The following is a 12075-nucleotide window of genomic DNA, read 5'->3' on the forward strand; positions in this document are numbered from 1 at the left end:
TTACACGTTGGAAAAGGATTGATTTATCTACTTACCCCTTCTCCATAAGTTATTAGTTGATTTTTAACCAGCTTCTTTGTTTTTTTGAACCTATACACTAATTATTAATTACACTACTTACTTATCCTAAGTTTTGTATAAACATAATAGTTATCTTTATTATATAAATATAACATTTATGGATATAGCTATCCTTACCAAAAAATAGAAATCCATTAATAAACTAGGACTGCAAGCAGTACTGAACGGGCCCTCGCAGTACACAGTGTCGGGGCATGCTGCCGTCGGGGTGTGTGCGTTACAGGGGCCAGTCTATACCACCTCTATGAATTTCATTGCCTTAAGTGTTATAGTGTGGCCACGGTACCAAATATGAAATTAGAGTGCCACCTAGGGGCCGATCAATAAAACCTTAAAGGGTTATCCCATAGACTGTATAAAATATGGACGTAGTCTCCGTGACGTCACCCATAGGGTTCTGAAGAGCTGAAATGAAGCTTTGTGGGCGTTCCCACAGTCGCCATTTTGGCAAAGTTGACTCCGCCCAACTCCCCCGGATAATCCATAAATGGACATAGAACTGCAGCTGAGCCGGCCGAAACACGCCCACTTAGCTTGAAGCTACCAAGCTAGCGGAGGCTAGCGGAGCTAACAAGCTAGACTACATGCTACACCGGGACGGACAGCAGCCGGCCGGCTCGCTGACTAACATTGCCGTGATGTTCCCGTCTGTTGGTGTCCCAGCTTACACTGCTTAACTCACGGTAAGTTACTCTAAAACTTTACCACAGCAACTTCAACTTGTTTTAGATATATAATTAGGGTAATTTGAAATACCGGTTTTGTCGAGACTTGCAGTAATGTCGCCAGTGTTACCTTGAATAAACACGTTTACGGATACTTACATGAGACAAACATGTTAACCTGAATTTTAATTTAATTTTACTTTAGCTAGAAGTTGTTTATTTTGGATGACCCTTGATTAAACTTTATGAGCTGAGTGATATGTAATTAGGTTAGTATTCTCACCGTAGATGTTGGATTGATACTGGCACACAATTATATATTTTTTGCTTATTAATAACTTCTACTCAGGTATGATTAAAACAAACTTATTACATTAGTAAATCTGCGAGTTGTTTCTCAGTGTAGATGTGTCAGGGCGTATCAGTTAACGTGTAAAATGATAATAGCCCACAGCGCTATTAAACAGAATGCATTTACCTTTATGATGTGACACTGACAGACTGTCTGGGATTATTATCTGGAATATCAGTTAAAACAGAAAGGCCATTTTATATTTACTTATTTCAGTACATTTGTCAATAAATTTAACTTCCAGTCTTGGTAACTTGACTTTAGACGGCTGACATTATGATCACATTATCTGTCTTCAAAGGACTAAAAAATTAATTAATTTGAATAATGTTTTATATTTTAGAGGTGTGGATCCCTTCTTCCATTTTATCCTTCAAATCCTAGTGTTTTCAACATTATTTAGGCACTCTTCATAGCTTTTTGTTATATTGTTTTACCTGAAGCATTTAATACTCTCATTTATTTTCCTCCCATAATCAGTGTGAAGCATTGGTGACAGCTCTGTGTCCAGTGAGCTGCTGGACATTAGTGTCTGCTGGTGGACTGTGGTGGAAAGACCTTCTCCTCTTCTTTGAGGAAGAGCTGCCCAGATGTCTTCTTCTTCCACTGTGACGGCAGCAGCAGCAGCAGCATGGGGGAGGTCAGAGGTCAAGCTGCTCACCATCATGGAGAACTTTTCTAGACTTAAATATTGTCCACCTTTTTGTTTTTTATGCATTTCAATAAATTACATTTGCATTTGAGCTAACGCTGTCTTTATTGCTGTGTGAAAATGTTAGATTTAAAATATCTGATATAATACAACACAGATAAAACATTAAGCATTTATGTTCAACTCTTATTCCAGGTGATGTATGTCTAATTTAAAAAATGTAAGAATACAATCAGGAAGCTGATAAATGGGTGATTTTAATAATATGATTTAATGCAATAACGTAAAAACACTACAGCAGCAAAATATTTAAATCAAACTACACATACATAAAAACATCAATATGTAACCTCAGATATTGATAAATTGTTGACGTGTTTGAGTCCAGTTGTGTCTTCTCATGTGGAGCATCAGAGATCCACCTTGTCTGCATTACCTGCAGAGGAAAACTTTACACAGACAAATAGAGATGTAAGTAAAATATGTGTTACAACGGACAGGCTGTATTTTCATTTCAGTTTTAATATACTGATTATTGTTCAGGATAACGAAACACATTCAACAGTATTGACTACTCTCAATATAGCCTGTTAGTAAACGTTATCATGCTTTGCACAGTTCCTCCTGAAATTCAGACTTAACGTTATGTGTTAACTAAAGTCGATCACAATCAGTGGGTTTCTGGAGTGTTTTCATATTAAAATGCCTGCTTTGATACTGATATTAAATAAAAAAGATAAAGTTTGGGGTCCTGCGCCGTCAAATTTTACGTTAACGAATATTTCACAGTCCGAGTCTTTATAACAAACTCCGTTATTTCTGAACCATGCTTAAATGTGATGCTTTTTAATTACACATATATTATTGTAATTACACACAGATGAACCCGTTAAATTGGGCCGAGTGTAGCGTTAACTTGATGCAATGGTAAATTTAGTCATCATTTCATAACATTGCATCATGTTACCATACTAACATGGTGAAGCTTTATTTTCCAAACACACAGACGCTGTGTTTGATTCCACGTATTACAAAAATAAATTATAACACTTCTGTATTACTTATGACTTCAGTCACCATACCGGTTTAATAATATCTTCTTTACTTCACTCCCATTAGCATCGAAGGCAGCATTAGCTGGCTAACAAACTACTGTAAACGCTAATAAATGATCATTTATAAATAAAATAAAACGAGAGTAACACTCACCAACAACTGGAGCCTGGGCTTCTTGTGGAGCAGTGGTACAGCTCACCACACAGCAGGTGGTGTTATTAGTCCGATGTTTGCCTGTAAAACTCTCCGACAGCCGACAGGGAAAGTTTCCAGTGAATTAGCCACGGCGCTAGTAGCTACAGACAGCTAGCGGCTAGTGCCGTCAGCTACGTCACCTGTCACTCAGAGCGGGGACTGCTTTATTATGCAGAATTTTCGAAACTTAAACTAGTGAGATATAAAATAATTCACCCCCCTCAGAGTTGACATGGAAGAGGAATTCAGCTTTTGAGAGTAGAGCCATCGTTTGAACCAGGCTGTAAACATGTTTATTTCAACTGTGAAATCGGACATTTTAACATGAGAGTCAATCTAACTTGCTCCCTTCTGCAGCCTGCCTCAAGCGGCGAGTCGAGGAATTGCAGTTTTTGGTACTTCCGCATAGGCTTCTCAGCTCTGGACCGGAGCTTGCCGCTTGGTTTAGAACAAACAGACACAAAAACAGTTTTGTCCCTGCTGTGCTTTGCACAGGTGTTTATTTATTGTTGCTTTTATGTATGTATTTACTATTTCTATATATACATTTGAACCTTTATCTACGTTTTTATAGCCTAAACAAGTTTCATTTTATTTTGCGGTTTTATTTTGTTTATTTTTCTGTCTTCTTTTTTTTTTTGCTATTCGTATTTTAGTTCACATCAATATCTAAGTATAGTCTGGACCTGTAAGAACTTTTAATAATTTTTTATTTAAATTTCTTTAAAATTTTATTTAACTTGCCATTTCTTAACTCCCACTGTCTTAAGTTGAATGATGTGTGATATGTGCCTCTTTTGTGTGTGTGTATGAGGACTCTATACTGCAAACAAAATCTACCTCTGGATACAAATAAAGTAAATAACATAGATAAAAAGATAAAAAACATGATAATGATAATGAATTAAATATTTTATTTTTTATTGTTGTAACCCCTTTTACCACCGGCTCGTGTAGTAAAACTCACTTTATATTATAAAGATGAAGCTTTAACTCTTATGCAAATGATTTATGGCAAAAGGCACATCTCAGTTAATAAATTTCAGTCTAGGGTCCTGTATAATTCTCACTTGTAAATGATGGAGACTGTAGGGAATGCTTACTTGTATATACCTTAATACTTAAATAATAAACACAAATCAATAAACCCACACAATGATCGCAGTTTCAGGAAATGTATTAAAGTTTAGGAGAACACACATCCAAACATTTTGCATTGAAAGAGAGATATAGAAAATAAGAAAATAGAACCCCGGGGTGTAAAGTGTTTGTCTTATGTTAAACTGTCTTATTTTATTTTGAGTGCACTCTTTTTCTACTTTCGTTGGCGCGCTTTAGTTGGAGCTCATGAAGGAAACCTTTGATACCTGTACTCCCGTGTGTTAGTGTAACTGTAACCGTAGCTGATGAATCACTCGCTCGTTGCGGTAACGACCATCTCCGCCCGCAGCAGCTCGCAGCGGCAGCCCTCCGTTTTCCCTCGGCAACGGCGAAGCGACCTCCGTCCCCCTCAGCAACGGCGAAGCGACCACTGTCGGCGAGTCTCTCCCGAGACGACTCAACAACGCTCCGCCCGCCCGTGCAGGCGGCGGTTCCCCTCAGCGAGGACGGTGGTATTAGCCTAGCTCCTGCTAGCTAACGGACCTGGACTCGTTCACCAACACACAAGCGGCGGTGGAGAGTCCGACTCACACACTCTGAGCACGTCGCTCAACTACAGTTCAAAGTCTCTGTCACTCACGGATAAAATCCACATTGACACCGCACACAGTCCCTGAGTATCTGCGGTTCGGCATTAACACGTTGCTCCTTCTTCTTTTTTCCCTCGGGTCCTCCCCCGGAAGTGTAAACATTCAGGTCATGAACTTACGCATGAACTCACGTACATAATGTAACGTTAAGAATTACTTTTAACTTCTTTTTAAAACATTCACACCCCATTAGATGATATTTTTAAAGTTATTAATTTTAAACAAAAAGTATTTATACATTTTAATACCTTATTTATATGAAACAGTTATTTATGGAAATTTTAAACTTCACCATAAAAATAATGAAATATTTATCAGAGTATTACATTGTTTTTTCTTTTTCTTTTTTTTTTCTTTTAAATTTTTTTTTCTTTTAATAAAAAAAAAAAAAAATTAAATTTACATTTTTTTTTTATTTTTATTTTGAATTTATTATTTTTTATTATTTTTAAATTATTTTTTCTTCGCTTCTGCGCATGTGCGGCCCAAGTGCACTTCTGCGCATGCTCGGCCTTTGTGCGCTTCTGCGCATGTGCGGAAGCCACGCATGCGCAGTGGCGCACTGGGGCCGCACATGCGCAGTAGCGAACCGGGGCCGCACATGCGCAGTAGAGCACCGGGGCCGCACATGCGCAGTAGCGAACCGGGGCCGCACATGCGCAGTAGAGCACCGGGGCCGCACATGCGCAGTAGCGAACCAGGGCCGCACATGCGCAGTAGCGACCCGGGGCCACACATGCGCATTAGAGCACCGGGGCCGCACATGCGCAGTAGCGAACCAAGGCCGCACATGCGCAGTAGCGACCCGGGGCCGCACATGCGCAGTAATGCACCGGGGCCGCACATGCGCAGTAGCGACCCGGGGCCGCACATGCGCAGTAGAGCACCGGGGCCGCACATGCGCAGTAGAGCACCGGGGCCGCACATGCGCAGTAGCGACCCGGGGCCGCACATGCGCAGTAGAGCACCGGGACCGCACATGCGCAGTACCGCAGGAAAAAAATAAATAAAAAAAAATAAAAATAATAAATAAAAAAAATATTATAAAAAAAAAAAAATTATTTAAAAAAAAAATGTATTTAAAAAAAAATAAATAAAAAAGTAAAGAAGTAAAAAGGACAGTGGTGGAAGAAGTATTCAGATCATTTACTTCAGTAAAAAGTACTAATACCACACTGTGAAATGACTCCACTCTGCTCATTTTAACTCCCTAATAAACTTTTAAGTGGTTTAATTTATAAAAATGGATAATAATTTTAAATGTATCATGTTTTTCATTTTAAATCTTGACCTGAAAAGTAATTAAAGCTGTCAGCTAAATGTAGAGGAGTAAAAAGTACAATATTTGCCTCAAATTGTAGTGGAGTAGAAGTATAAAGTTACATAAAATGTACATAAAAGTACCTCAAAATTATACTTTAAGTCCAGTACTTGAGTAAATGTACATAGTTACTTTCCACCATTGCTACCTGCCACTTCTAACTTATACATATCAGTTAAGAGTCCTCCGTCAGACACTGTATGAGGATTAAAGGGATAGTTTGTGCATTATTATACAAAACTTTTGTTAGAATAATTTGAATATTCTACGTTGTTTAAAATGAAATGATTACTGTGTCTCTCTTTTTGTATTTGTTGTTTGTCTCCACGATCATCAAAGGTCACTATGCATGCATAATTCACTAAACCTTGACAATATCTATCTCTATGCATTTATATTAATCAGGCGATATGATTTTGATACAATGATTATGTTTGTGTGTTAATGTTGATTTAGAAACTGTGATTACTTTAATTACATATATTCCATTTGCTTAAACTGATTAAGATTCTATAATCACAAATAATATTATCGTCTGTTTTATATTTTTTAGACTTTAAAATAACAAGTAGACATTGAAGAATCTTTTGGCTCCTGTTATATCTCTGTAGAACATAACAAGGCAGAATGTTTGTCATAACAAGTTTGTTAGCAGGTCAGGGCACGGCCTTGTTCCAGGCAGCAAGATTGTTGCCCGGTGGCTTGACGTGTCCCTGTATTGATTAAGACTGGCGAAATCAGCGGATGAAGAAGGCCGCACTTCCTGGAAGAAATCTACCTTCATTATATAATAAACATTGTTAGTTTTGGAACTGGGGTTTTTTTTTTTCCCAGGGGAAGAGACCTGGTTCAGACTTCATGACCTGTAACCAGTCTGTGTGTATCAGGGACAGTTAAAAAGTGAACCCAGAGCTCTGTAACTTCACATTTCTTGACGTATTGTAATAAACTTTTGTTAAACTGAGAGCTTGGACGTCTGCTGCTCATCATTCCCCATCAATGACTGCGCAGAAATAATTGGTGAGGATTTTTTGTTGTTGGAATTATTCAATTTTCAGGGTTTCCTCATGCAATTTTTCTAACACTTGGTACAATTATTGTCAATGTCCTCCTGAGGATAACCCTTTAAGGTTTTATTGATCGGGCCGAGGTGGCTCTGTGGTGGCAGTCTAATTTCATATTTGGTACCGTGACCACACTATAACACTTAAGGCAAAGAAATTCATAGGGGTGGTGTAGACTGGCCCCTGTAACGCACACACCCCGACGGCAACCTCTCATTGAAAAATAAAAACTCAGTCAACCAAATAGTAAAGTGGTCTAGCAGACTGATTGGTGAGCCACAGCTCAACGTGGAGACCTTGTACACAAAACAATTACAGCGCATTACTGGTTCAATTTTAAATGACAGTTCCCATCCATTGCACAGAGTTTCAGCTCCTCCCCTCTGGGCGTAGGTTTACAATCCCTAGGTTTAGAACAAACAGACACAAAAACAGTTTTGTCCCTGCTGTGCTTTGCACAGGTGTTTATTTATTGTTGCTTTTATGTATGTATTTACTATTTCTATATATACATTTGAACCTTTACCTACGTTTTTATAGCCTAAACAAGTTTCATTTTATTTTGCGGTTTTATTTTGTTTATTTTTCTGTCTTCTTTTTTTTTTTGCTATTCGTATTTTAGTTCACATCAATATCTAAGTATAGTCTGGACCTGTAAGAACTTTTAATAATTTTTTATTTAAATTTCTTTAAAATTTTATTTAACTTGCCATTTCTTAACTCCCACTGTCTTAAGTTGAATGATGTGTGATATGTGCCTCTTTTGTGTGTGTGTATGAGGACTCTATACTGCAAACAAAATCTACCTCTGGATACAAATAAAGTAAATAACATAGATAAAAAGATAAAAAACATGATAATGATAATGAATTAAATATTTTATTTTTTATTGTTGTAACCCCTTTTACCACCGGCTCGTGTAGTAAAACTCACTTTATATTATAAAGATGAAGCTTTAACTCTTATGCAAATGATTTATGGCAAAAGGCACATCTCAGTTAATAAATTTCAGTCTAGGGTCCTGTATAATTCTCACTTGTAAATGATGGAGACTGTAGGGAATGCTTACTTGTATATACCTTAATACTTAAATAATAAACACAAATCAATAAACCCACACAATGATCGCAGTTTCAGGAAATGTATTAAAGTTTAGGAGAACACACATCCAAACATTTTGCATTGAAAGAGAGATATAGAAAATAAGAAAATAGAACCCCGGGGTGTAAAGTGTTTGTCTTATGTTAAACTGTCTTATTTTATTTTGAGTGCACTCTTTTTCTACTTTCGTTGGCGCGCTTTAGTTGGAGCTCATGAAGGAAACCTTTGATACCTGTACTCCCGTGTGTTAGTGTAACTGTAACCGTAGCTGATGAATCACTCGCTCGTTGCGGTAACGACCATCTCCGCCCGCAGCAGCTCGCAGCGGCAGCCCTCCGTTTTCCCTCGGCAACGGCGAAGCGACCTCCGTCCCCCTCAGCAACGGCGAAGCGACCACTGTCGGCGAGTCTCTCCCGAGACGACTCAACAACGCTCCGCCCGCCCGTGCAGGCGGCGGTTCCCCTCAGCGAGGACGGTGGTATTAGCCTAGCTCCTGCTAGCTAACGGACCTGGACTCGTTCACCAACACACAAGCGGCGGTGGAGAGTCCGACTCACACACTCTGAGCACGTCGCTCAACTACAGTTCAAAGTCTCTGTCACTCACGGATAAAATCCACATTGACACCGCACACAGTCCCTGAGTATCTGCGGTTCGGCATTAACACGTTGCTCCTTCTTCTTTTTTCCCTCGGGTCCTCCCCCGGAAGTGTAAACATTCAGGTCATGAACTTACGCATGAACTCACGTACATAATGTAACGTTAAGAATTACTTTTAACTTCTTTTTAAAACATTCACACCCCATTAGATGATATTTTTAAAGTTATTAATTTTAAACAAAAAGTATTTATACATTTTAATACCTTATTTATATGAAACAGTTATTTATGGAAATTTTAAACTTCACCATAAAAATAATGAAATATTTATCAGAGTATTACATTGTTTTTTCTTTTTCTTTTTTTTTTCTTTTAAATTTTTTTTTCTTTTAATAAAAAAAAAAAAAAATTAAATTTACATTTTTTTTTTATTTTTATTTTGAATTTATTATTTTTTATTATTTTTAAATTATTTTTTCTTCGCTTCTGCGCATGTGCGGCCCAAGTGCACTTCTGCGCATGCTCGGCCTTTGTGCGCTTCTGCGCATGTGCGGAAGCCACGCATGCGCAGTGGCGCACTGGGGCCGCACATGCGCAGTAGCGAACCGGGGCCGCACATGCGCAGTAGAGCACCGGGGCCGCACATGCGCAGTAGCGAACCGGGGCCGCACATGCGCAGCAGAGCACCGGGGCCGCACATGCGCAGTAGCGAACCAGGGCCGCACATGCGCAGTAGCGACCCGGGGCCACACATGCGCATTAGAGCACCGGGGCCGCACATGCGCAGTAGCGAACCAAGGCCGCACATGCGCAGTAGCGACCCGGGGCCGCACATGCGCAGTAATGCACCGGGGCCGCACATGCGCAGTAGCGACCCGGGGCCGCACATGCGCAGTAGAGCACCGGGGCCGCACATGCGCAGTAGAGCACCGGGGCCGCACATGCGCAGTAGCGACCCGGGGCCGCACATGCGCAGTAGAGCACCGGGACCGCACATGCGCAGTAGAGCACCGGGACCGCACATGCGCAGTACCGCAGGAAAAAAATAAATAAAAAAAAATAAAAATAATAAATAAAAAAAATATTATAAAAAAAAAAAAATTATTTAAAAAAAAAATGTATTTAAAAAAAAATAAATAAAAAAATAAATAAAAAAGTAAAGAAGTAAAAAGGACAGTGGTGGAAGAAGTATTCAGATCATTTACTTCAGTAAAAAGTACTAATACCACACTGTGAAATGACTCCACTCTGCTCATTTTAACTCCCTAATAAACTTTTAAGTGGTTTAATTTATAAAAATGGATAATAATTTTAAATGTATCATGTTTTTCATTTTAAATCTTGACCTGAAAAGTAATTAAAGCTGTCAGCTAAATGTAGAGGAGTAAAAAGTACAATATTTGCCTCAAATTGTAGTGGAGTAGAAGTATAAAGTTACATAAAATGTACATAAAAGTACCTCAAAATTATACTTTAAGTCCAGTACTTGAGTAAATGTACATAGTTACTTTCCACCATTGCTACCTGCCACTTCTAACTTATACATATCAGTTAAGAGTCCTCCGTCAGACACTGTATGAGGATTAAAGGGATAGTTTGTGCATTATTATACAAAACTTTTGTTAGAATAATTTGAATATTCTACGTTGTTTAAAATGAAATGATTACTGTGTCTCTCTTTTTGTATTTGTTGTTTGTCTCCACGATCATCAAAGGTCACTATGCATGCATAATTCACTAAACCTTGACAATATCTATCTCTATGCATTTATATTAATCAGGCGATATGATTTTGATACAATGATTATGTTTGTGTGTTAATGTTGATTTAGAAACTGTGATTACTTTAATTACATATATTCCATTTGCTTAAACTGATTAAGATTCTATAATCACAAATAATATTATCGTCTGTTTTATATTTTTTAGACTTTAAAATAACAAGTAGACATTGAAGAATCTTTTGGCTCCTGTTATATCTCTGTAGAACATAACAAGGCAGAATGTTTGTCATAACAAGTTTGTTAGCAGGTCAGGGCACGGCCTTGTTCCAGGCAGCAAGATTGTTGCCCGGTGGCTTGACGTGTCCCTGTATTGATTAAGACTGGCGAAATCAGCGGATGAAGAAGGCCGCACTTCCTGGAAGAAATCTACCTTCATTATATAATAAACATTGTTAGTTTTGGAACTGGGGTTTTTTTTTTTCCCAGGGGAAGAGACCTGGTTCAGACTTCATGACCTGTAACCAGTCTGTGTGTATCAGGGACAGTTAAAAAGTGAACCCAGAGCTCTGTAACTTCACATTTCTTGACGTATTGTAATAAACTTTTGTTAAACTGAGAGCTTGGACGTCTGCTGCTCATCATTCCCCATCAATGACTGCGCAGAAATAATTGGTGAGGATTTTTTGTTGTTGGAATTATTCAATTTTCAGGGTTTCCTCATGCAATTTTTCTAACACTTGGTACAATTATTGTCAATGTCCTCCTGAGGATAACCCTTTAAGGTTTTATTGATCGGGCCGAGGTGGCTCTGTGGTGGCAGTCTAATTTCATATTTGGTACCGTGACCACACTATAACACTTAAGGCAAAGAAATTCATAGGGGTGGTGTAGACTGGCCCCTGTAACGCACACACCCCGACGGCAACCTCTCATTGAAAAATAAAAACTCAGTCAACCAAATAGTAAAGTGGTCTAGCAGACTGATTGGTGAGCCACAGCTCAACGTGGAGACCTTGTACACAAAACAATTACAGCGCATTACTGGTTCAATTTTAAATGACAGTTCCCATCCATTGCACAGAGTTTCAGCTCCTCCCCTCTGGGCGTAGGTTTACAATCCCTAGGTTTAGAACAAACAGACACAAAAACAGTTTTGTCCCTGCTGTGCTTTGCACAGGTGTTTATTTATTGTTGCTTTTATGTATGTATTTACTATTTCTATATATACATTTGAACCTTTACCTACGTTTTTATAGCCTAAACAAGTTTCATTTTATTTTGCGGTTTTATTTTGTTTATTTTTCTGTCTTCTTTTTTTTTTTGCTATTCGTATTTTAGTTCACATCAATATCTAAGTATAGTCTGGACCTGTAAGAACTTTTAATAATTTTTTATTTAAATTTCTTTAAAATTTTATTTAACTTGCCATTTCTTAACTCCCACTGTCTTAAGTTGAATGATGTGTGATATGTGCCTCTTTTGTGTGTGTGTATGAGGACTCTATACTGCAAAC

Source organism: Centropristis striata, chromosome 7 (genome assembly GCF_030273125.1).
Source record: "Centropristis striata isolate RG_2023a ecotype Rhode Island chromosome 7, C.striata_1.0, whole genome shotgun sequence".
Taxonomy (NCBI): Eukaryota; Metazoa; Chordata; class Actinopteri; order Perciformes; family Serranidae; genus Centropristis; species Centropristis striata.